Source organism: Homarus americanus, unplaced genomic scaffold (assembly GCF_018991925.1).
Source record: "Homarus americanus isolate GMGI-L3 unplaced genomic scaffold, GMGI_Hamer_2.0 scaffold36734, whole genome shotgun sequence".
In the NCBI taxonomy this organism is placed as follows: Eukaryota; Metazoa; Arthropoda; class Malacostraca; order Decapoda; family Nephropidae; genus Homarus; species Homarus americanus.
In genome coordinates this window covers 12,241,277-12,268,667 of record NW_024733126.1, presented here as the reverse complement: position 1 = coordinate 12,268,667, position 27,391 = coordinate 12,241,277, and positions in this window count along the sequence as shown.

The window sequence follows — 27,391 nt, the reverse complement described above, 5'->3', positions numbered from 1 at the left end:
CTGTACTGGTTTTACTGAGACCCAATGATGCGTTTTCATTCAGTCATCCACTATGATTGCGATACAGTAGTGGTGATGGTATAAATAACAGGGGTGGGTGGGGTTGTTATTTTAGATACAATGGGAAGAAATCGTGACGAAGCATCCAATTTAGATCGATACAGGCGTGACGTCACAGGTAAACAAACTCTGTACGCCGATCCTTTTCGAAGGGAAATCGTGACGTAGCATATAATCCCGATCTTTACGAGCGTGACGTCACGTATGTAAATAAACAGTGTGGCGTCCCATTCTGCCAAAGATGTCGTAACGCAGAGTTTATATCTTTGCTTATTTCACTGTACTTTAAAATGAGAAACAAATAGTGAAACATATAATACACAGGTGATTATCGTGAAAACAAATCATCATCGAAAAAATATATAGTATTTTTGTGTAATAAATCCAATCACAACACTCTTATTTTTCTTTACATTAATATTACATAATCTAAATATTCTATCACATACTATTTGGCCATCTCTCGCCGTCATTAATTGGCTTCTCACCTGACTGAATTAATCAAATCGAAGTTGATGTCGTTTAGTTTTGTTTCATCGACACCAGAAGTGATTCATTCATCATACAGTGTTTGGAGAATATTAGGAATTTTATTATTTAAAATTGAATATCTATATTGCTATTTATTTTGCATTAGGAGGGTAATTTAATAATAATAATAATAATAACTGGATTAGTAATTACTTATGCTATGTGTGAAAGTTTATTATTTGTGATAATCACTAAATAATATTACTTACCAGAATAAATATGGAAAAACGCGAAAATAAAGCAAATTAATAGTAATATATTAGAGAGGATGAAGGCAAAGTCCGAATTGAAATAATAAATAAAATAAGAAAGGAAAATTTTAAAACAAGCAAAAATCGGACGGAGAGAGAAAATGGGGAAACGTAGACATAACGCGAAATGGAGTAAAATGAAACGCAGAGAGAAAAAAAAAGAAACAGACAGACAATAATGAACAAAGGGGAAAATAAAACAGGCAGAAGACATAAATCAAAAGCAAAACAATAAAAAGCAAACTAAAAGCAGACAAAGACAAGCAACGTTTAAGAAGAGACGAGTAAATGGATCATACTCACGGAAAAACCCTTGAGAAAGTGGCCGCGTTGGCACCTCATTGCCTGTAGCGGTGCAGTGCCAAGACGTTTGACAAATGATTATGGGTCCTCGTCCACCAATCACTGAGGAGGAGGCCGTGACGTCACAAGTGTGGGTGTGGCTGATACAGTAGGACTCTCATGGGTGACTGAAGAAGATAGGGAAGAAGGCTGTTAATGTAATAATATGGGGTTCATTATTATATGAAACATGGGATGAGGTGGTTGTCACTAGGTGCTGGTTTGATATATAGTCATGAACACTGCTGAGAGAGAGAGAGAGAGAGAGAGAGAGAGAGAGAGAGAGAGAGAGAGATTTACAGCAGGTGGCGGAACATGTTAAATTAATCCTAATAATGGATAATTATAGGTAAATCGAAGGTGGTAAATAAGTTTGTCCTTTAGCCACTGGGACAACAAGAGCTATTGCTGTTTCGTTTATTGGATTCGCGTGAAGAAATTATTATAAATTCAGGAAGGGGACGTAAATATAACGCTAAAATTCTTTCTTGCATGTAATCTACAAAATATAAATACGACTTGGCACAGCAGGTAAAGTATATAAATAAATGCACCAATAAATGTATATAAAAACCATTCGAAAGTATAAAAGCTCCAAGATATTCTTAAAATTCTGACCGGAATTCGATTTATTAAATGTTATTCAGCTCGCATTCCACTTCCTTTGGGTGGTGTCCTGGAACCATGATGAACAGTCCCGGCCAGAAGAACTCCTTGACATCAGGTAGGCCTAGGGGCTGGCCCGTTCACTGATAAGTCCTAAATATGTCACTGTCAAGGCGCTTCCTAAGGTCTAGAATGATCCATGGAGCCCCCAGAGTCCCCATAGGGTTGAGGATCCTTTAAAGATTTGGCTCAGAGGGGCGAAATTGCCTACGCCTCGGACCCACTGGCTTTGGTCTGTATTCGTCTCAACCTCAAACTTGCGCCGAAGTCAGGCAAAGGATGACTAATGTCCTTCTGGATCAAGGTTGTCATGCGTCTTTGTGGGCCCCGGACGGAAGGGCGAGTTTATAGTGTCTCTAATGGTCCGTGGTACGCCCATTGGGTCACGTTGAAGTCAGAGGAAAGATTTATGGCGGGGGACGTATGCCGAGTGCTAGCATTTAGTGGAGGGATAATTTGTTTCAGCAAACTCCCCTCTTTTCTAACCCCCCTTTGGAGCCTACCTGCCTGCCTACCTGCCTGACTGTGTACTTGCCTGTCTGCCAACCTACGTGCCTGCTTGTCTGTCTACCAGCCAGCTTATTTGCCCCCACCCCTGCCTACCTCTCCACCTACCCGTTCAACCATCATTTTCAGGTTCATTTAATAACTGACACTTAATGTATCATTCAGACACCTGCAGTTTCAGTAAAACTTTCGTATCACTTAATCCACCATTTACTTACCTGTCATTCCAATATAACTACTCTTATGAACCGCTGGTACACTTACCCACCTGTCACTCCAGTATAACTAATTTCAACTTTAGTCGTCAGGTTCATTTACCCAGTTGCCGACTTGACATATACGATACACAGTGTAGAATTCACTAATATAACTGTTTACTGCGCTAGAATAACCAATTACTACTTAATCGTTATCTCTCGACTACAGATTTATTCATCTAATCACTACAATCTTCTCTCTATAAAAGAACCCTAAGAAACCTATTGAGAAAGACGCCACACCTCCAGGCCTAACAGGTTACAATGTCCCAGAGCTTCATTACCTGAGCTGAATCGATCAAGAGGTGAATCAACTTCGTACAGTGGCGTTGTGTCCCTCCTCACCACTACCGGACTTTGTGTGGGTTGTGGTGGGAAGGTGTGGTGGTAATGGGGTTGTGGTGGTAGGTAGTGATGGGTGGGTGAAGGGGTGGTATAGGTAGTGGTGAGTGAGTGAAGATGGGGGTGGAATTATGTAGTGGTGGAGTGATGTAGTGGTGGGGAGATGGTGTGATGGTGGTGGAGAAATGGTGCTAGATGGGTGAGTGGAAAGGTATGGTGAGGGGTATGTGAATAGAGGGTACTGAGGAAATGCTAGATAGATGGTAGGCCAATGAGGTGGTAATATGGAGGTGGTGATGGTGTTATACAGGTGGGGATGGGGGGTGGCAGGCTTGTGAGGACGTGGTGGGGATGTGGGTGGTAGGTATGTTGGGTCGTGGTATGAATGGGGGTAGTAGACTGGTAGGGTCGTGGTGGGAATTGGGGTGGTAGGTTGGTGGGGTCATGGTGGAATGGGGTTGGTAGGTTTGTGGGTTAGTGGTGGTAGGCTTGAGGCTACACCTACATTGTACTCACCTGAGCTATGAATAAGTTAGTTACCTTCTGAAATAAGCCTAAAAGAGGTCGAGTATATAGACGTTTGGCAGACTGGGAATGTATATGTTTTGTCCCCGTCCCTGGTACTCAGGTAATCCTCTTTTGTGCCTCCATAATTTACACAAACATCCTGCCAACGTTTTGACAGTGAAGAACCTCTTATGATTTGTTCGTGTGATTTAATTTTTTTAATGACTCTTTTATAACAATCTTTTTCCCCGTTTTTGTCACGCGTATTTTCAAGATCATTTACATCTCAACCGTGAATTTTGGTGTATTTTAATTGTGTCTGAAATACCTTTAGTTCTCAGTAATGCCTCCTAAACGTCTTAACTGTAATGTTATTTTATTCTGAGTACGAAAACCCTTTTGCTGTAGTTCGGTAATGATTCTGGTGTGCTTCATAGCCGTGAATTTCTCTGCGATATCGTTCCTCTTTCAGGCTTATAGTCCTAAGAATTTGTCGATAATTTATCGGTTCTCAGTAGACAGGCCAAACGTGTCACGCATATTAATACCAGAGAAGATTCATAGCACCTCGTGTGGTCCCCGACCACCGCCACTCCACGCACTATGGTCCCCTGTCCCAGCACCCCAGCTTGTAGCACCCAGCACCACCAGAATGTCACCCCCAGCATCACTGGCTCCCAGAACCACAAGCACCCAACACTTTCAGTACCCAGAACCACTAATCAGCACTCAGTACCTTCAAAATTCAGAACCCCCAACACAGGCTAGCAATCAGCACCACCTCCCAGCACTCAGCACTACCACTCAGCACTACTTCCCAGTTCTCAGCACCACTTCCTAGCACTCGGTATAGCACTCGCCCCATACCAGCTTATTATACGGAAGATGTTTTTCAACGCCTGTCAACTTCCTGTGTATCTTATAGATCACGGAACACGGGCTATAAATTTTCTGCTGGAAGTGTTATTAGTTAAGGGAGGAAAAATAATAGTTAGTCTCTCAGCATACTATGTTTACCTTTTTGATAATGTTTTTTTTTCAGTTTGAGATTTCGAATCATTTAACATTTGTGCTGGAGTCTGTTTATATTAATATTATTCTTTATCAATTGTTGTTTTGTATAGTATTGTATCACCATCGTAATATTATCGCAGAATGACAAGAAGATATTGAAGATATGTATTTGTATTTTCATGAACATTTGGAAGTCTTGCGTTGAATAAAATCATGGTTTGAATTTTAGGAAATTATTATCAAAACAATATACGCTTCAGCTACTCGAGACTACGAAATGAAACTTCTCTCCGAGGTCCTTTATGTTGTTATGGAGAAATTTCAGTACCATTGTTCTTCACTTCCATCTGAGGCTTCGTTGTTTCAAACCTTCTCGAGACAATTTCCTGGGCTTCGTAATGACCCCGGACGAAGAAGTCCTGCGGAGAGCCTAATGGATAGAGCCATCAGGAGCGTGACGGGTGTTATTTATCCATTCCTGGATATTATCATATTATCCAGGTTATCCTTCACGCTCGGGAAAGGGAGAGATTAGGTAAAAAACACACTCTTGTCTGGTCCTGCTTTCCGAGGTTTGGTTCATGGTAGTGAATAGAGTCATCAGTGGCATGACGGTGTGTGGGGCGTGTCGCCATTATGATAATCACCCAGCGTGGTGGGGCACACCCAGGGTTTGGTGGGAGGCGGTAGGTAGGAGGGGCTCAGGTGAACACAGGTTTGGTAATCACGTGAGATGGAGAGACACACCGACGCCAGCTGGGTGGTTCTGGGGAGGATGGAGTGACGAAGGAGTTTTATAATATTTTCAGTTACATAATGGTGCTGCCATCAAGGTGATTGAGTTATATATTGTTTTTTTTTACTTGTTGGATCTTACTTACAGGTGTGTTGGTGAAGCTGGAGTGATGTTAATGAACTCTACGATTGATATGTTAGCATAAACATAAGGCAATTTGAAGGATATTAAGGGGTAATAACATTAAATTTGACATAATTTTGATAAATATAAGAAAATCACTGAAAATCTATCACAGACATTAAGTTTAGGAAAAAAATAAGATTCGCCTGAATTATTTATGATACGAAGGTAAGGAGATTCAGAGGTAAGAAAAGATTACTATCATTACTTACAGTGATCACAGATAACAGGTGTTATTACATCATTTACCTGAAGGCAGCAAAAAACTCATGTTACTCCTGTTAAGGAAAGTATCACGATAACTGAGCAACTGATATATTTTATTTCTTGATATTTTTCTTCTGTTATGTAATATTGTTATAATTGAATCGTCTGTATTTATCAATTATATCGTTTAGCAAGAATCACTGATAATCATGAATTTATATACTTCTCTATTGTCATATATTTTTTGTTAGAGATACATTATGAGCACACGAGCTCCAAGTGCTACACAGTGTATTAGTTGTCGAGAGAGGAAGTCAATCTGTTTTACAATAATGACTTAAAAGTTACCTGTTGTAGAAGAATTACTTCCATAATTACTCTCATTAACACACCTTTGTTGAGAGTAAGACATTTTCTCTGTTTTTTGCCTTTGGAGAGACAAGTCTTTGTTCACTGTCATGGTTGTGAGTTCCGGTTACACAGTTGGTTGTCTTAAATGTTACTTGTGTTATTTTCATCACAACAGCGTTACCGTGATAGTCGTCCTTGAAGCTAAATGGTTCAATCAGTTATACTCACTCGCTCGGGTCTGTTTTATTGCTTTACACATTTTTATTGTGATATTATTAATTCTCATTGTCTGTTCTCTGTTTTTTTAAGAGTGACTCTTTAAATTTTCTTCTGAACTGTAGATAGATAATTGTTGTTAAGATTTAAAATTTAATATATAATAAAAGTTAATATGTTTGTATTCATAAAACGTTGAGATACAGAAGAAATTATAGTTTAAAAATTCTGACTTAATATCCAAAAATGTTCATCACATATTTTAGGCTTTTTCTCGCCAGGTAGATAAAATAGTTGAAAATTCCATAAGAAATAATAAATTTTCAGAATTGTTCCTCATTGTTTTAAATACCGTACACAACACAGTACAGTGACAGCACTTACGGTAAATCAGTATAAGCCTATGTTACAGTAGCGTGTCAACCAGGTAGCCATTAAATACTAATTAGCATAAGATTATTGTAATTATCTTTCATTAAGCAAATACCACCCATATGTACGAGGGCTGACTTGAGAGCTAAGCAATAGGCATAGAGTCTAGACGGTCAATGGGCTCGAGTGGACCACAAAACGAAGACATAAGCCTCTTTAGTGGTTAATGTTGTGACGCTATGGTGACTCCTGCAGTATGAGAGGTTATGTTGAAGGTTTTATTGGTGCCTCTGTCTTCCGTGTGTTGAGGATTCTAACTGGTAAAGGTTATCTGAGTAGCTGGCTAGTAGTATACTGTATAAGACTATTTAACCATCCATATATAGAAGGTATATAGTGAGGCGGGAAACACGGATATAATGCAAACAAATTTCATCTTAGCTTACTCTTATAGATATAGAATTCCTTTACAACAATACTTAATTTTTCTTGAAGTTATTGATGTATTGAGTGTTGCTAAGTAATACATTCACAACGCAGTGTTTTTCCTTATTCTATCATGCCCAGTTAGTCACTTGTCTCTTGCCGGGGTGAATTAATTATCGACCCTGATGTAGTCAGCAATAACGCCTCAGACACAACATCAACAAAAACAAGTTCTCGTTTCATGTTTACCATCCCTCAAGTGACAGCGCCTCGCCAATTTCTCACTGGCTGCCTCTTCTTATGCGAGTATCAGTTCGACCAATGAGGCTCCAGTATGAGGCTCCTAACATGCATCGTTACCCACGCTAGATGAAGAAAGAGATTAAAAAAAGATTAAGGCGTCACTCACCATCCAAGACCAGGCCTATATTGGCGCCCGAAAAAAAAAACAGCCCCCTCCTCTCTCTCTCTCTCTTTCTCTTCCTCTTTTTCTTCCTCTTCCTCCTCTTCTTCTTGGTCCTCCCCACCTCATTCGTATCAACGCCTTGTTGTTTATAGAGTAATGTGTCATTCTGAGTCGATTACACTTTCCGCGTAGTAATTTCCATTCTCAGGGGAGAGACTTCTCTGCTCTATAGTCGAGGAGCAGCCAAGGGAAGCCTCTCGGTATGTTTTTTTACTGTGAGTCTTGTTTATTATATTTACTCCTGGAATTTATTATTCTATCAATCGATCCTATATATATTTCTACGTAAGTTATTATGAATGTTAGTTTTGGGTAAGAATATTCAGTCTTTACTTTTAATATATTCTGTTTTTCAATAAGACTCTTTAACTGTTATTTACAAGGAAAACACGAACACACAACCTATTTGATGATTATATAATACAGTACAGTAAAACACTCACCTACGGAACTGCCCTCTGCAAGTTGTACAGTCACAGTCTAATGCAGAGGAAGTCAGTCAGGATACAGTCATACACGTACAGCGGGATGATTAAGTTAATACAGTCGACCCGCCCACATTTACACCCGATTATAATAATTTCTGAGTAATGTTGGGTCCTCTTCCCTCTCTCCATCCTTACTTTATTCATTATCTTCAATTCTAGTTCTGTTTTCTGACTCTTATCTCTCTATGTCGCTTTTACTTATTTGAATTGTCTGTGTCTCTCTTTCTGTCAATGTACCTGTCTGTTTATCTTTTATCTATATCCTACTCTTATTATCTTTCTTTGGTGTTTATCTCTCTCTCTCTCTCTCTCTCTCTCTCTCTCTCTCTCTCTCCTCCTCCTCCTGGGTGTATCGCCATGTACTCTGACCTGATCTCTCCACCTCGACCTTGCATCACATCACCCTCGTCCCTTCTGCCCAGGAAATTGGAAAACCGACGTGGCCCGTACAAGAGAGAAAATTTATTTCCAGCGTCTAATGGCCAAAAGAATTGATGATGCATTACTGCTGCTGCCGCTGAAACGGGGATAGAGTGGTGTTGAAGTGGGGGGAGGAGACAGGAAAGGAGGTGGGAGGGAGTGAGGGGATGGGAGGGAGGGTGAAGGTGGTAGGAAGAGAGGAGGTGGGAGGGAGGGTGAAGGTGGGAGGGAGAGAGGAGGTGAGAGGGAGAGAATTAGAGTGGAGAGGGAGGTTGGAGGGAAAAACAAAGATGGTAGGAAAGAGGGTGTGATGGATGGAGAAGGAGGTGTAGATGGTAAGGGAGGAGAGATGGAAGAAAGGGGACAGTGTGAGGGATAGGGTCAAGAAGGAGATATAAGGAGTAAGTAGGGATGAGTAATGTTGGGGGGAGGGGGGCAGAGAATACGATAAGGGTGGCAGGGAAGGGCCAAGTAGAAGAAAGGGAAGGGGGAGGCTACATGAGGAAAGAAGGAGAGAAGAAGCGGAGGATTAGCAGGAGAAGCAGGAGGAGGAAGAATTTCAGAGGAGGGGAGCTAGGCAAGGGGGAGGGAGAGAGGGGGGAGGGTATATGGAAAAGCGAGCTACCTTACAAACAGACGAATAAAGCGCTCTATGATTTGCACACACAAAAAAGTCGTATTTCTTTCTCTCCCTCTGTTGTTGTGAGAGGCTATGGAAAGCCTCCAAGAAGGTAGGGGGAGAGGGAGGAGTTTGGATGCGAGGGTGTGATGGAAGGAGGGGCGGAGTTGTGATGGAGGGAGGGGCGAGGGTGTGGGGGTGTGTCATGGAGGGGGCGCGAGGGTGTGGGGGTGTGATGGAGGGGTGTAGGGGTGTCATGGGTGGGGGGGCGAGGGTGTGGGGGTGTGATGGAGGAGGGGTGTGGGTGTAGGGGTGTGATGGAGTGGGAGGTACTGGGGAGGCGGAGGTAAGTGGAAGCCTCGTAGGAAGATCTATTAGGGGTTGGTAAGGTTATTGTGTGGTATTCAATTTAATACAAATGCCAGGAAGCGTTAAGAAGGGGCGGAAATTTCTTTTACTATATATATTTTTTTTAGTTTTTATTCGTATTTAATTATTGTATAATCTACTTGTTTTTCTATAGTTTGTATTTTTTATTATTTTATTTATTTATCATAGAATTTTCTGTGTTTATTCTTTTATTTTTTTGCTATTTGTATTTTTTTTTTAATTAAATGAGTAATCTATACTGACTATTTGGTTACTGTGGGTGTGTACGAACAATAAATGAACACACACACACACACACACACACACACAAGCTAGAGTAAAAACATTTATATAAATTCTCTCAGTAATAGATATTTAGTACTGTTCATATTGAACCATATCGAAAAAAAAATATATATGTAACTCTCCTTCTCAACCCATTTAAAGATTTAGCCCCTTCATCACCCACGAAAAATAAACCACCCCTTGTCCCCCAAAAAAAAACAAAGAAAATTACCCCCATTTCAATAACCATTCATCTTAACACCCCAACTTAAAACCCCCCTACCCATGCCCTCTTCCCCTATCCCCTTTCCGCCCCCCATCTCTTCCCCTCAGAAAAACAAAACAAAAATAACAGCCGCAGAAGCAAACAACACTCTCCCCCCTCCTCTTCTTTCCACAATAAACAGGAGGTCACCCATACATTCAAGGAGAGACGGGGGAAGGAAGGGAGGGAGGGAAGAAGGAGCCTAAGATGGCGAGGATTTAGAGAGGGATCTTTAACGCTGGTTTTCAATAGTGCTTCATGTAGCTATCCGTCTTAGTGACAGGCCTGGAGGAGGGGAGAAGATAGTCCCTCCCCCGCCTGATAACATTACCGCATAGTCCGCTAGTGGGGATAGTAGGTGTGGGGATAGTGGTGATGGTGGGTGGTATATGTGGGTGGTAGGATGCGAGGATGGTGATGTGTGTTTGTGTGTGGTGGTAGTGATAGTAGGTGATGATACTTGGTAGGTGAGTGGCAGGAGTTTAGGAGGTATAGGTTAGTTGGTGTTATATAGTCTGGTTGATGATGTAAGTTCAGGATGGTGGTGTTGGTGATAGTGGTGTTGGTGATGGTGATGGTGGTGGTGGTGGGGATGGTGGTGATGATGGCTAATGTCTATGGTCTTTAACAATTCCATTAGTAATACGATACAATAAGAGTTGAAAGAAAAAAAAATCGGCATAGTGCTTTTGATAAACGACCTTTTGAGCGAAAACACTTTTAAAAAACAATTACACGATAAGGAATAGGAAATGAAACAAATTTCCTTATCCCCTACCTGTGAACCATTCAACAAACACGAAGAAGAAAAGGCAAAAATAAGAATAATATATCACACGAAGTAAGAACCAAAAATAACATATCACTCTTAAGTTTTACCACTGTTATTTCTTTTCTGTTTTATATCCAGTTACTCTCCTCTACCTTCCCTTTCCTCCTCCATATCATAAATTTTTCTCTCCATCCCTTTCCTTCCACCCCCTTCCTCACCCTTCTTTCAGATCTTTCTTCCATTCCCCCCTTCCTCTCCATTCCTCTCTTTCACCTCCCATTCCTCCTTTTATCCATCCCATCTCTTTTCTCATTCCCTCTCCTACTCCCACCATTACCACAGTCCCTCCCTAACACACCCTCATTCTCAAATTACCATAATGAAAACGCCCTCAAGTGATACTCTACTAAGGGTGATTAATGAATATCCTCCAACATTAATGGAACGTGACGAAAAGAGAAATATCGAGAGAGAGAGAAAGAGGGTGAAGAAAAAGCAGAAGAAGAAGAAGAAGAAGAAGAAGAAGAAGAAGAAGAACCCCCTGTTTAATAGCAACCTCTCAAGTAAGGTCTTTTATTCCTCAATGTTGCCCATACTAAGACTACTTAAGCTAATTACCAACAACTCATTAATTGGCCTAATTGGAATGAGCTACAAAGGGGATGAATTTTTGGTTTACATTTTGTTTTTCGTAATTCAAGCTCGGGAGACCAACACTCGCCAGACCTTAATATTATCAGTGAGTTTTGCATCGTAAATCACAGTCTCGTTGCTGGGATTATTTTTGTAGTGATTATCTTTTAGGTCGGCTTTAGGGGTATGGGGGGTTAGTGGTTTTGGGGGGTGAGGGGAGAAAAGGGGGAAGGAGGAGTATAAAAGAAGAGAGAGGGGAGTAAAAGGAGGGAAGAATGAAAGAAGGAAGAATGAGAGAGGTAGGGGGAGGGAAGAATATGAGGGGTAGGGGGAGGAAAGAGTAAGGGAGGTAGGAGTGAGGAAGAATGGAGCAGGGAAAAGTGAGGGATATAGAGGAAGGGAAAGGGAAGGTGGATTTAGCTGAGTGTAAACATTGGACGGTGTTTTCTCATTCAATTCCTCCTTCTCCCTTCCTATTTCCTCCTGTTCCCCCGCCTTCTCCCTTCCTCCTTCTTCCTATTCCTCTGCCTTCTCCCTTCCTCTTCTTTCCTCCTTCCCCTTCTCCAAACCTACAAACGTTATAAAGCAATTACAACAAAAATTAAGAAATTAAAATCCCTCTTATTCCTTTCTTCTAATCGGTCTTTTAATCTCAAAACATAAATAGAAGTAATCCGCTGTCTAGAGCTTATAAAAATGAATAAATAGTTGAATAGAAGAACCGAATAGATAAATACACAAAAAGATCAATAAATAGATAAAATAAGTTACAAATAGAGGGAAGGGTGATAAAAATGTGAAGGGAAAGAAAATAAAAAAGAGAAAAGATTAAAAGTCACCTTCGGAGGGGTGAGCCAACACGACACACCACCCAGGGAGGACTTAGCAAATGACCTCTATTATCCTCGCCCGCCCACCAACCAGCTGTTAATACAACCAATTTTCTCTTAAGACGTCCACCAATAAGAGGTCGGCGTCCTGTCCTGCTGTTTACCCTTCACGGTGTTCCATGCTTGTACAAACACACAAACAACGACGAGGTCTCAAACAACAACGCTGAGGTCTCAAACAACAACGAAGTCTCAAACAACTATCTAAATTAATTGTTATCTAAAGGCCACAAACCAGAGTGGGTGTCTTCAAGTATCTCTGTGCAGTGGCTCCCGTCAGCAAGAAAACGCTTGTTAAATTAAGTAAAAATCTAGAGATAAGAATTATTATTGGTGTGTTTTTTAGTTCACTAAATTATATACACGTTCAAGAAGAGGTGAAGAAAAAATCCGAATAAGAAGGAAATGGAAGAAGAAAAGGGGAAGACCGAGAAGAATAGTCAGAAGTAGAAGAAGAAGAAGCAGTAAGTAAAATAAACTAGAAAAAAATAAGAAAAAGATAATTAAGTAGTGAGATGAAAAAGAAAAAACAAGACAACAATATTATATCAACAATCCTGTGATAGTTTTTGGGCAGTGTGATGCAAATACCCACCTGTCACCTGCTGTGGGACCAAGGCGACCACTCAGAGCTCTGGACGATGGAGATGTTGTGTTGACCGACCGTGTAGTCTCATGTTGCTTTAATTATGGAGATTAGATAATGTGGTCGTCTTAAGGATTATCTGATGAGTAAGTAGAGTCGTTGAGAGAGAGTGAGAGAGAGTATGGGGATAACGACGAGAAAAAGAGGGAGAGAGAAGGAAAAAAAGGAGAGAGATAGAGTATAGCATAAAGAGAGAAAGACAAAGAGACACAAATTATTCATTACTCTGCCTGGAGGAGTTACGTCGGAGTTATCAATACAGGTTACTGATGTGTGTGTGCGGCTTTATTGCCATCAACAAGTGTTCATACTCTTGATGAATAAATTGCGACTCTGGAATTCACTCATCAGCATATTACAGGACGTTCACACACACTAACCTTGATCGTAGTGTCAAGATCAATGTGTTAGCAGTTTATAATTCACGTAACGCAACAGACATGAAGACATAATTTATACATATAGATCCACACTCTGTAAGGTTGTGTATTCAGTAAAAAAAAAATGGGTTATATATAAAACACATATACGTATTCATGTATGTATGTCTATATAAACACCCACACGCAAACATTCATTCAGCTACAGCAAACACACCGGAATAAACAAACCTATGTACACATGGACCACAACCCTCCAGCCACACACACACACACACACACACACACACACACACACAGAGGCGTAAATATTGTGTACAGAAGAGAGTATAACACCGCCACAGGCAACACACGCCCACGACACGACAACCAACACGCTCTGAAAGGAAAGAATTCTCCTTAGCAATTCCCAAAGGACGGGGCGACAGCATTTGCATTTGTGTAAAAGAATGCTTGAAGGCTGTTAAGGAATTTCATTTGCGTGGTGCCAGAGGGTTGGTGAAGATAGTGGGGTGTGTTTGGCTGGGATTATCACTATGATTCTTATCTGATTACTGATTGGATTTGGCTAGATCTTCATTACTATTATGAATTTTGTTATCATTTGTATATGAATAATTTTAAGGAAATTTTTAAGTCATTTTCTTAATTACTCATTCTTTATAAAGAAATAATTTATTTAACTTCTTTTTTTAACTTACATATGGAAACACACGACTATACATACCCATTACATATATATATATATATATATATATATATATATATATATATATATATATATATATATATATATATATATATATATATATATATATATATATATATATATATATATATATATATATATACATTTATTTATGTATTTATTTCACATTTAGTTCAAACTTTAATAACTCTCAAACAACACTTAAGAGCCATAAATCTTTACCCTCTCCACATTTCAATAACTTGGTCAGTACGATCAGAGATTTGCATTCCAGACACCGCAGCAATTTCCAAAAGTATCTCTTCCCTCCCAGTACCCCATTGCCTCCGTCCCTCTCTCTCTCTCTCTCTCTCTCTCTCTCTCTCTCTCTCTCTCTCTCTCTCTCTCTCTCTTTACCCTTTGCCTGTCTCTCCCTCTCTCTGTCCATCTGTCTCTCTCTTTAGTGTTCAAGAATTTCCAGAAACAAATCCTCGCCAAAAATTGAGATTCATCCCATTAATATCCCCAAGCAGTGGGCATTTTTACCCAACTCCCCTTCTGTTATCCAAGCCAGAGCGCTTATAAATATAACTAGGAATGCGACCGTAAATCATAACCTTGTTCATAGGCACAAGTCCAGGGCTGGTGGGGGGAGGGGAGGGGGCGAAGGAAGGAAGGGGGACGATGAAAGGGGACGGGACGAGGGAAGGTTGAGGGAAGGGGGTGAGGGAAGGAGAGAAGAGGAAGGAGGAAAGGGTGGTGAGCGTTGTGTTGCCCCCTCCCTCCCTCTTTCCTTCCCTTTCTTTCAGTCTCTCACTCACCTTTCCTTACTATACCGCTAGGTTTCCCTTCAATGTTTTTCCTTCCCTTTTCGTTTCTTCCTCTCGATCTCTCTCTTTCTTTCGCCCTCTCTCTGTCTCTCGCTGCTAAAACACCCCGTCATCAATCTTCCTCTATCCATCCTCTTCACCATTTTATCCTTCCACACACACACACACACACACACTCCCTTCTTGTGAGGCCACCCATATCACACACAGCTCTTGCCATCTGTCTATCTGCCTTGGCGTTGGCATCTCTCCCTCTCTCTCTTTCTGTATACTTCTTTGTCTGTCCTTCTGTCTGTTATATGTGTCTGTCTGATTTTTTCTGTTTGTTTGTCCGTCTCTGCCTGATGAATTGTCTCTGTTTGTATGTGTGTAGTTGATCTCTCTCTCTCTCTCTCTCTCTCTCTCTCTCTCTCTCTCTTTCTCTCTCTCTCTCTCTCTCTCTCTCTCTTCTCCTGCTTACCATTTGTCCTTTCGTGTGACCCTTCCTTCGCTCAACTTGCCCTCCTTCCCTTTTGCTCTTCTTCCTCTTAATTCTTATTCCACTTTTCCTCTTTTGTTTCCTCTTTTTTTTCATTTCCCCTTCCTCTTATTCCTCCATGGCTTCATTCCCTTCCTCCTCTTCCTTATTATTTCCTTCATCTCTTCCTCTTACACTCGTGCTCTCCAACGTCTTCAAATTCCTTCCTCTCTCTCGCTTCCTTTTTCTGCAGTAATTCTTTTTGTCGTTGCCCGGGTAAAGCTCTCTTATTCTTCCTGAGTTCTCACTTCCTCTCTCTCCCCCTTCTCTCCCTTCTCTCCTCTCTCTCTCTCCTCTCCTTCTGTCTTCCCTCTTCACCTCTCTCCTCTCTTCCCTTCTTTCCCCACCTTCCCCTCTCTCCCATCTTCTTTGTATACCGTCTTTCTCTTTCCCTCTTTTTTTAAACTCTGTGCTTCACTGTATATTTATTTACCCTCTTTCTTCTCTTCTCTGTACTCCCCTTTCTCTTTCCTCTTTCTCTTTCTCAACCCTATCCTTCATTCTTTATTTATTTCCCCTCTTTCGCTGAAATTGTGCTTTGTTATTGTTCATTGTTTTTATTCCATCCCATTCTGTTCTTCTCGTTTATTTATGTTCTCTTTCTCCCACAAAAAAGAAATGTCGTGTTATTGTGGGGGTTTTTCTGGTATTTATCTTTCCATTTATTCACACAAGAGGAGACATATTCTTTATTTTGATAATAAAATAGAGAAAAATACATTACGTAAACACCAGGAAAAGACATAAAAGAATAAAACACACACATGTATTGATAAAATTTGCAGTGTAGTGTAGTGTAGTGTAGAATAGAATTATATTGTCCATAATGAGCAAAAAAATATATGTTTGAAACAGTTTCTATAAAATCTCAATCTTCAAGTAATATCTTAACTATAGCGATGGTCTTTGCTCTCTCTCTCTCTCTCTCTCTCTCTCTCTCTCTCTCTCTCTCTCCTCTCTCCTCCAACGGGCGGAGGAGTTGGCACAAGCCAGCCCCTGCCTTAACACACACCTCAGGGCCTCATGAACTGGCTCCAGGGGTGAGGAGGTATACTGCTGGTAGGTGTAACGTGGAGGCCCCTCATGATTTCATGTATGTTAAAATATACGATGAATCATTCACCCCATGCTTTGCCACTTCCCCCCTCCTTTCCCTCTCTCTCTCTCTCTCTCTCTCTCTCTCTCTCTCTCTCTCTCTCTCTCTCTCTCTCTCTCCATTCTCTCTCTCTCTCTCTCTCTCTCTCCACCCTTTTTGCTCTTCCATTTCTTTCCCTTTCGTTATTCCCTCTGTTTTCCTTCTTCTTCTACTTATCCTACCCGTCCTTTGTCTTTCTTCTTTTCCTTCTTTCATTTACTTCTTCTATTCTCTTTTTTCCTCCACTCTTACATTCCCTCTTTTCTCTATCCCCCCCTTCACTCCCCTTACCCTCCCTCTCACCCATCTGCTTTAACACGCGCTGTTTTTACCCCCTTCCCAGTATGCTTCTCCCTTTCCTGGTATGCTCCCCTCTCCGTCTTCTACCCCCTCTGCCTCCCCCCTTCTCCTTCCCAATTTACTTTACCCCTCCTCCTCTACCTCCTTCTCGTCCTTCACCGCCATGTTCCTCTTTATTCTATTTTCTTTTTTTCCGTTCATACCCTCTGTGGCACGTACTGTCCCCTCTGCTGCCCATCTGTCCCCTCTTCTCCCCCCTCGCCTTCTCTACCCCCCCTCCGCCATTCCGACTAACTCCCTCTCTCCTCCCACCTTCAACCCCTCCCCCTTCCCTCTGTTGAAACACGCACTGTGCTCCCTTTCTCCATTTCCCTCACCACCCACCTCCCCTTTCCCTCTCTCGCCCCCCTTCCACTCCTGTCTTCCTCTTTCTTTCTTCTTAGTTTGCCGTATCGTCAGGAAAGGAACACGTAAGCCCGGACAGTTACAACGACGATCTATTCCAGAAAGCGAAACAGAGAGACACACACAAAAACAAAAGGAACTATCAAGTTGAATGCTTACGTTCTTGACTTTTCATTTCATCTCGATCTTGTTTCTCTATTATACAGACTAAACTTCTCACGACCTTCCATGATCCTCACAGAAACGAGCCTTAATATACCACACCGTGAGGATCTACCAATGGACAACTGGAACGACGAAACAATCTGGTACATTGGGCTTATAAAATGAAAAAAAAAATACAGCTTGAAAGTGAGCCGAGGGAAGAAGGGAGGGAGGGAGAGGGAGGGAGGGAAGGAAGGAAGGGGAGAGGAAGACGGTGGATGGGGAGGAGAGGTAGAGGGTGGAGAGGGGAGAGAGAGAGGAGGGAGAGAAAGTGAAAATGAGTTGGTTGAGGAGGACATTAGGGCAACGAGACGCCGACACTCTTGAGTTCTCTCGTAAGCAACTTGTGTAGTGGCGTGAGAGGACGTGTAGAGCTCTCCACGTCACGAGAAGGACGCTATTTATGTAGGAGAGACCAATGAGCTCAGATGGACGACGGCAGGGGATGGAAGGGAAGGAGAGAAGGGGGAGGGAGAGGGTGAGTAGGAGCAAAGAGAGAGGAGAAAAGGGTCGAGGAAAAGAGGGACAAAATGAGGGATGATATCACTAGTATGGGTGATTGGAAGGAGGCGAGACAAAAGGAGAAAGATAAGTGACAAGATCAAGAGATATGAAAGGGAGGGGATAAGAGAGGAATGGGATGAAGAGTGGGTGATGGGATAGGGAGGCGCTCGTCTATGACCAGTCACTTCTCTTCTTTGGAAAATTGTTGCTTATTTCCTCCATGTAAATTGTCATCATCTGCACCTCTGTTTATCTGCCTTCCTGTTTCTATATCTTCTATCTATTTTTTCTATATATTTCTCATTTATCTTTCAATATTCCTTCCCCTTTTATCTCCCTCTTTTACCTCCCTGCCACCTCTCCCTCTGTGCCCATCTCGATTTCAACTATCTCAGCTCCTCCTCCTACTCTCTTTCCCCGGGTGATGGTCTCACTTAGTCCAGGTCTCTCCTCCCATTCCCCGCTACAAATCCCCGACGTCCATTTGAGCTAATACAGGCGATGTTCCGCTGTATTGCGCGCGCTTGTGGCCTAACCCCTTGGGATACTGGGGGATTCCGACTCCTCCTTCGCTTGCAAGTCCCGTGGGAAGAGGAGGCCCCTGAGGGAGTGTTTGGGATTGTGTTGATGCTGCAGGGGATGTAAGTGAGGGAGTGGGTAGGATCGAGACACTCGGATAGTGGACAGAGGGGGAGATAGAGAGATTTTCCAAGTTTCGTGGATTGTGGTGTGGGGATCTTGGTGATGGTCCTGAGGGTAAGGGGGAGACAATGGGAGGACGAGGAGGGAGTTACTCGGATGATGTCTGAGGGAGGCTTAGGGAGCGTTGGGGATTGTGGTGGTGATATAAGGTGGGTGATCGTAGGGATTGGGATACAAGAATGTTAAAGAGACAGACAGACAGAGTGAGAGAAGCCTGTAGGTCGTGGCAACTCGTGTTTCAGGGAGGGTCTGACTGCAGTGTTGACATGAAATCGTGTTAGTGAGGACACGAGTTTGTTTAGTCAGCTGATTATCTTTTTGCGACTCACCTTTTTTGTATTTTTTGTAATTTATGGTTAAAATAAGTCTTCTACATTCATATGCCCACGGCGGTTTCATATATTATGCGTAAAGAAGGAGAATAAACAGGTAAAAAAGAAAGTAAAATGAAAGCAAAAAGTAAAAAAGAAAGTAAACAAGTGAAAGTCCTTAAACTGGGTCTCATTTCCAACACCCTTTCACGCCTACGAGTTCCTCTCTCCCATCTTCGCGTGCCTTCCTCCCCCATCACCACCTTCTCCCCCTCTCCCCCTATCAAAATTTTATCATAAGATCGTAATCCTGACCCCTACCTCCCGTCCCTCCCGTCCTCCAGTCCCTCCTTCCCGTCTACCCAAGCCATATTTGAAATTTTTCTCCCCGAAACCTCAAAACACGAAGGAATTCAGAAGGATTCCAGCGCTGATGATGAGGGCGAGGAGGGGGGGGGGTGAGGGAGAAGGGAAGTGAGAGGGGAAGAAGGAATGAGAGAATGAGAGTATCGGGAGGAAGTTTGAGATGGGGAGATAAGATGGGAGTGAGGGCGTGAAGGGATAATCAGGAATGAAGGAGGGGGAGAAAAACGGGAATGGGTGGAGGGGGAGGTAAGGAAGGGGAAGAAAAATATTGGAAGAAAGGGAGAGAAGGAGGGCTCAAAATAAGAGAAGCCATATAGAAAAGGGGAGAAAGAGGAACTAAGTCGGATGGAAACAGATGTGAGTTAGGACAGACAGACAGACACACACACAGACACACAGCTAGCTTTTCCCTGTGTTAGTATTTATACAACTGGTAATAGAAGACGGGGGAGGGAGAGAGAAAGCGGGAGTCACCGCTTTGAATCTGAATTTTAGATTTTCTGTATTTTATGAGTTCTGTTTTTACATACGTACAAATCTTGGCAAGTAGTGAAGATAGTTATAAGAAGTAAATATATTGAGGATTATCTGTCTCTCTGTCTGTCTGTCTGTCTGTCTTTCCGTAGCCCATTGTAACTTCAAAACGTCTATCAAGAAACACCTAATTTCCAGCTCTTGTTCAGTATGACAAAGATAATGATATCTAAATACATTCTGCAATATAATAATTTACTGCCATTAACATATTATTACATTAATCATAATCAAATATAATTCTTTGTTGGTGAACTTAATATACCTGTACCTGTTCTTGTATTTTACCTGTACATATAGAGTACCTGCACCTAGGGTATATACTATATACGGTACGTACCTGGCCTCCTGGATGTGTGCCTCTCGTTATGCTGTTGAAATTTTACTTAACGAAACAGTGAAAATAATTTGAAATACAAAAATAAATGAACCAAATCCTCTGTAAACTTAAACACATACAACAAATCCCTTACCTCCCTCTCCTCCCCAATCCCTCACCTCACCTCTCCTCCCTAACTCCCCATCTCCCTAGTCTCTCCTCTCCCCACCAATCCCTCACCACCATCTTCTCCCTAACTCCCTATCTCCCTAGTCTCTCTCCCAACCCAATTCCTCACCTCCCTCTCCTCCCTAACTCCCTATCTCCCTAGTCTCTCCTCTCCCCACCAATCCCCCACCTCCCCCTCCTCCCTAACTCCCCATCTCCCCAGTCTCTCCTCTCCCCACCCATCCCTCAAGTAAGAGTTCCAGCTTAGCGTTAAGTGACGTTTTTGAATGTGAGGTAAAATGTCGTTGCCAGACTGGGCCAGCCAGGGGTGGAATGGGGGGGTGTCGGGTGGTGGGGGGGGATAAGGAGAGGGGAGAGGGAGTGGGAGAGGGAAGCAGCCGCAGTATTACCAAGGCCAGGATGAAGCACACCTTACGACACCGCGCTCTCGCTCCTAATTTATGCTAGAGGGGAGGGGGAGGGGAAGAGGGTAGAGGGTAAGAATTTTTACACCTTGCGTTTCGTTAGTGATGATGTTTTGTTAATGTCTTAGAGATCTTTGTTTTGCTTACGTATTATAGATGTGTATTTGTTCGACTTTCTATAGTTTTTTACAATATTTGTCATTTATCACAATTTTTCTTATTTATGTGTATCAGTTAAAAAACATGGATTATAGACACCATTAATTAACCGTTTATGGACGAGTGTAAAACCATCTTTCTCATGGCGTTAAACTACAAAATTAAGAGAATTAAGCAATCGTCTTCAAAGGTATGAAACAGGTAAAAATTTACGATAATCCAAACGTAAACACAAGAAAATGTATCACCAAATAAACTCACAATATCAAGCCGTAAGGTTAACTAAACCATACTTGAAAGGCCGTAAAAATTACAATTACCTGCAATACATTTATACTTACCCTTAAATCAACACTGAGGTCTATGCAGTATACTTCATGGTCATATTTTTACTGGAAGAATAAGCAGGCAGAAGAAGGAGGAGGAGGAGGAGGAGAAGGGCGTCTGGTGTGGCAACAGTGTAGAGCCTGGTAACCATGACAACCAGGGTGGCGGCAGGCGGGCCGACACGTCGAGACATGTCAGGGGTAGCGGCTGCGAGTGACAGCCCAATTTTACCCGGGATCCCTCCTACCCACAACTTTCCACGAATTCTTCTTTCTGGGGGTTACTTCTGGGGGGTTTTAGGAGTGAGGGGGTCTCCGGGGGCTTAATCATTAGCTCGTTATTGTTGTGGTTGTTGTTATTTAAGATTAATTTTTGCAACGTCTTACGAAATCTTCTTCCTGTTGGTTTCTTCTGGGGGGGGTTAAGGGAATGTTTTCTGGGGGTGATTATCAGCTCTTGTTTTTGTTTGAATTTGTGTTGTTGTTGTTGTTTTTGCAGAAATGGGGATGTGTTGCTTTTTCTTCTCTCTAGGGGGATTGGAAGAAATCTCTCGGGTTAAGAATTGTTATTGGATAAATTTATGAGGGGTTGAGGAAAATTTCTGTGGGTGGAATTAACGGTTGTTATCATAGTTGTTGTAGTTGTTGGTGTTGTATAAAACAGATTGTGGTGGTAATTGCATCATCCATAAATTCGTCTCTCATAGGGTATTTCCGTGCGTTTCTCTGGGGTTAATTTTTTATTTTGTTGGCGGAAACGGGGGGGGGGTTATATTAGGGGTTCATTGGTTCCTCTTCAATTTCCTACCTCTTTCTCTCTTTCTCTTGGGGGATAATACCGGTGATATCTCTAAGGTTGTATATGTCTCTGTGGCTAAAGAAATCTCTGGGGATATAAACATCTCTGGGGATTTGAACATCTCTGGGGATTTGAACATCTCTGAGGATATGAACATCTCAGGGGATATAAACATCTCTGGGGATATGAACATCTCTAGGGATATAGGTCTCCACTGGTGTTTATATTTCTGCTGGAGACAACACAGGCTCTGGTGGAGGTTGAATCGTCCATCCCCTTAACTTTCCACGAATGCTTCTCTCTGGGGTGTACACAGCAGGTGTTGATGGTGCAGGAGACGTGGTTGTACTAGGCACGAATCCATTGCGATTTTTTTTAAAGTGAGGTTACATTAGCGTTAGGGTGTTTAATCTTCACGTGGAATAAGCTGGGGTGCCCACCCAATCTTCAAGTGATCCACATATTCTTTTCATTTAATTCTAGTTTATTTGTTGTTATTGTTGCCGGAGATGGAGGACAATGGAGGTAATCGCAGTAGATCATATGCCCGAGTTGGAATTTTTAAACAAATAACTAAAACAATTTCAGGGTACCATATACTGTTCTGTTATTTTGTGTATACATTTTTTTAAGTATTTGTCATTGATTATTAAACACAAGCTAAACTTTCATATTCTTGGATATTTCTCTTCACAGTTATCTATTTTATCCTGTTTATTTTATCTCTTTGTATATCTTAGGTTTCTTATTTATTTGTCTCATGTACAAGGTGAGAGCAGAACACACCTTAACACAATGGGGACTTTACCAAGTATTAATGATCTGGTGATTTATGAAGCTGATTACCTGTCACGCTGAGGATTAATAAATTGTCCTTGTCATGTTAGCTACTGTGGCTGTTTAGTTGTTGTTACTCTAATTTAAGGAATTGTGGTAGTACCTTGTTCACTACCACCAACACGCCCACTACCCATTAATCCCGAGTAACAACACCACCATCACTACCACCCCAACCACCACCACCACAACCACCTATAACACCCTGCCCTCCACATACATATATACGAGAAAGAGCGCCCAACATTCCTCCATTTTCTTATTACAAGTGCTGAGTCTCCATAAATCGCAAGGTCTCCCTCATGAGCTCCTTAATATGACGAGGATGCCAGGCGGAGTGGCACTTGGCCGTCTCCTTGTGGCCCTCAACCCCCCGCCCAGTGCCACCACCGCCAGCTTATGAATATCCCACAGATATTTCATTTTCTGTCCTCTCCTGTTTTTTATATCACTTTTCTTACTTCTCGACTTTCTTTTTGTTTCATATATTCATTCTGTTTACTCCTGGTTTTCTATTTTGCTCCAGGTTTTCATTTTTGTTCGTGTTTTTCCCTCTTTTTCCTTTGTTATCTGTTCTTCATCTATTTATTCGTTTTTCTTCTTCATTCATCTTGATTTTATTTTTATTTGTAATCTCTTGCTTTACAGTTTACCACGATAACCTTGAATTTTTACACACACACACACACACACACACACACACACACACACACACACACACACACACACAAGAGCACCTTATTTCATCTCGCCTCGTCTCTTCTCGTCTTTTCGTTTCGTTTCGTTTTTTTTTCATATTTTTTTCTCGTTTCGTCTCGTCTCATTTTATCTCGTCTCATCTCGTCTATGGAGTATCATTGGCGCTGTCCTTCGATCACACACATCGAAGGCAATTATCACCGGTGTTAAACCATGTAAACCCGCGAGTATAAACCTAACCGAGTGTCGCTTTGTTCTCCCCCCCCCTCCTCCCTATCATTTGTAAACCTAAACATAAATGGGTTTAACGCTGCTGAATGGCAATAACCCAGCCTCGGTGCCTTTAAAGAATTCATTCCGGTTTAAAATGCCAACGCATCAATTTCTCCCTGTCCCCCTCCTTCCCTCCCTCTCTCCATCCCTCCCTCCCTGCCTTTCTCCTTTCATCCGTCCGTCCGTCCGTCCGTCCGTCCGCCCCTCCTCCCCTCCCTGCCTCTTCTCTCTTTTCTTCCTCCTTCTCTACTTCTGCTTCTCCCTTCCTCTCTTCCTCCCTCCTTCCCTCCCTCCCCCCCCTTCTCAACTCATAACCTCTCTTCCCCTCCCTCCCTCCTTCCATCAGTCCATCACTGCTTCCATCCGTCCTTCCTTCCTTCCTTCCCTTTTCCCTTCCTCTATCCCTCCTCCTTCTTCCTCTTTCACCCTACCCCCTTTTCTCCCTCCCTATCTATTCACACAGAAAATAATGAAAGAAAATTCCTCATATCTCTAAGAAAAAAAATCATGATTCTTTCTTCTACTTGGGAATATACAACCTCACTTTTCATCGATTTATTTATATACATTTATGCTCATCCCTCAAGACATTCTCTTCTTCTTTCATTGTTTAAAATTCTCTCTGTGTTGTTGTTTATGTTTTTGTTCACCTTTTCCCCTCATTCCTACTTTATGATGCACGATGCACGTCCTTCACGTGATAAACAAGAAGGCATACATCACTCTAGCTTCAAGATATAAAGTGAATCACAGTCTAAGAGTGTCGGAGTCTTTTTCCTGTGTATACATTTTCTGACTTTTTGGGATGCTCGTGGCGTTCTGGAATGGGCTTATGATTTATTGCCTCTGGACGCGGCGGACTGGAACTTCCAGGGCCTTCAGATTCCGTCAAGTAAAAAGCAGGCACGAGGTGGGAGACAGTGCGGGAAAATTGTAAAATTATTAAGAAGTTGGGATGCAAGAAAGACCTCGAAAAGTTGTGACCGAAGAAATATTTCTCCCCAAAGTTGTGATGGAAGGAAGGCTGCCGGAGGCATTTTTTTAGGCTTATGTAACGGGTTTTTCTTGTCATATATATATATATATATATATATATATATATATATATATATATATATATATATATATATATATATATATATATATATATATATATATATAGTGTTTGTGTGTGGCTATTTGTGAGGTAAAAGAACAAAGAAATCCTGGGAAACGCGAATTTATATTCCCCAAAGTTGGCAAGGTGACACGAACGCAGGAGGATGATCTCCATATGACACAATAATGCCATTAAATACTAAAGCTGACACAGCGCCATATTGACACCTTTTCTTACATCATCATCAACCTCTGTGTGATGCTGGAAAAGTTAATGTGAAAAACGAGGAGCAGATTCAACTCTCTGCCTTAAGAAAGAAATAAAGAAATAAACGTAAGGAAATGATTACACTAGCACGTTATCGGACTGTTTGTTATATAATGAACGTGTTTCTATTATTTTCGTATTATCGTCTCCCTATTTACATTATTCTCAATTATCAACATACAGTATCAAAGAGCGAGACAGAGAGAGAGAGAGAGATCGCAGGAAAATGATAGCAGAAGGCATTGAAGAGCGGCAACAATACACTCAATTGAGACCGGGGCGTCGTAAACAGCTGACCCCAGGCTGCCAATACACACACTGCCTCCCACCAACACACACACACACACACTAGCCAGGCCAGCTACTGTGTGTCATCCTGCCCATCCTGGAGTCCTTCTCTTGTTTGGTTTCTTCCTCTTCGTTACTTTATTTTTCTTTTGTTTTATAGTTTAACATATGTGTTTGTGTTTTTATTTCATACTTTTATACAATGGTACACACACACACTCTCTCTCTCTCTCTCTCTCTCTCTCTCTCTCTCTCTCTCTCTCTCACATTCATATCTTTCCTTCCATTGTCGTTATCTCCTCTTCCCATTTGTCTGTCTCTACATCTCTCTCTCCTTCATCACATTTTACCTCCTTACTTATCTGTCATTTATGGTCTTCCTCGTCATTTTCGTTTCCATCCGAGTTCTTCAGACATTTTGACACGTTGATGATTTATAATTTGTTAATGTATGTTTTTGTCCATAGAATTGTTAAGGCTTATAATCTTTGTCTTCTTTTTCTTCTCATAAACTCTGTATTCGATATTGTCTTCTGGTTACTTTTGTTAATTGTTTATATTTGTTTTCTGATTTAAATTTGTTTTCCGTCTGTTAAATTCTAACTTTTAAATCCTTTTGTTAATGTTATTGTCTCCTCCTTTTTTCGTATATATTCGACCCATCATTTCAAGAATCAGTAATCCTCTAATAATTGTATCTTTAAATTATACCCCCGGCTATTACCTTGTCTCTAATAAATAACCAAAATTCATAATTAAATATCAGTGTTCTTCTTGGTTCGTTCTCAATCATAGTTTTGCCATTTGGGGGCCTCGGTGTGTGTGTGTGTGTGTGTGTCTCGCCCACAAATCTGGTTAAGACATCTTGCCTTCAACTTTGTTCCGACGGTAGATATAGTGACGTGTCAAGGGGGCGGGGGGTTCTGTCTCACCACACCCTCACTATCATTTGTCATCATCATTTTCTCTTCTTCCTTACGCTTCGTCTGTTTTTTATTTATTTATCAACCTCCCCTCTCCGTGTCTTCTCCTTGATGTGCAAAACTCTCCTTTCTATAATTCTTAACTATTTTTCCTTCTCATTTTTGCTCCCAAGTGGATTTTCTTTACACTCAGTACCTTATAATTTTTTCTCTCTTATAATGAAAAGCATTTCAAGACATACTTTTTTCCCTTCGAAATCCTGGAATCATATGCTGTACCTCCTCCCCCCTGTCGCCGTCGCCCGCTATCTATTTGGGAGCCCTCGTTTTCGTCACTTGATTTATGTGACCCGATGAAGGTTCCAATGTTTTTCTTATCGCCTCTCGCGGTGGCTGGAACTTTGGCTGTGGAATTTAGTGGCCTCTACAATTCTATTTTTTTCCTCCTCACTGCTACAATATCTTTACAAGTCGCTGTTTTATTTTTGTATGTTAGCGTCAATAGAGGAGTGAGAGAGAAATTGCCTCTAAAATTACCCGTCGCCGGGAGTGTTATCGTCCCTCTCTGCTCGACGTTTGTCTTCAGAGCCTTTACCCAAAACGCCATCTTGAGGAGAATTGGAACCACGTCTCCAAAAACATTTCTCAGAAAGCGACACCCTCCTCCTCACCCCCTCCCTCTCTCCCCTTCTTCTCTCCTCATCCTCCTCACGCACTCTCCTCCGATACACATGGAAGGAAGAGAAGGAGAAGGAGGAGGAATAAGGGCGGGATGGTGGGATAGGGGTGGACATACCTTCCGTTTGTCAGCATGTCTGTCATTACGAAGCCCAACCTCTGCCTCACTTGTTTATAGCGGACCAGAAGGACCTTAGTCTCCATCTACCGATATCAACAAACTTGAGACTCATGACGACAACACCGAAGGCCAATGTAACGACTGCTGGAGGATACGACTTGCTACACTATGGACAGGCAAAGATATATTTGTCATTTTCGTCCTACAGGTATATGTAATTAGTGCCATTTTTTTATGATTTGTACGACTTGAAGTGACTCTGATTACATTAATCTCCATTAGCGCAGCGAGACCTGTCAGAAATCATAGCGGC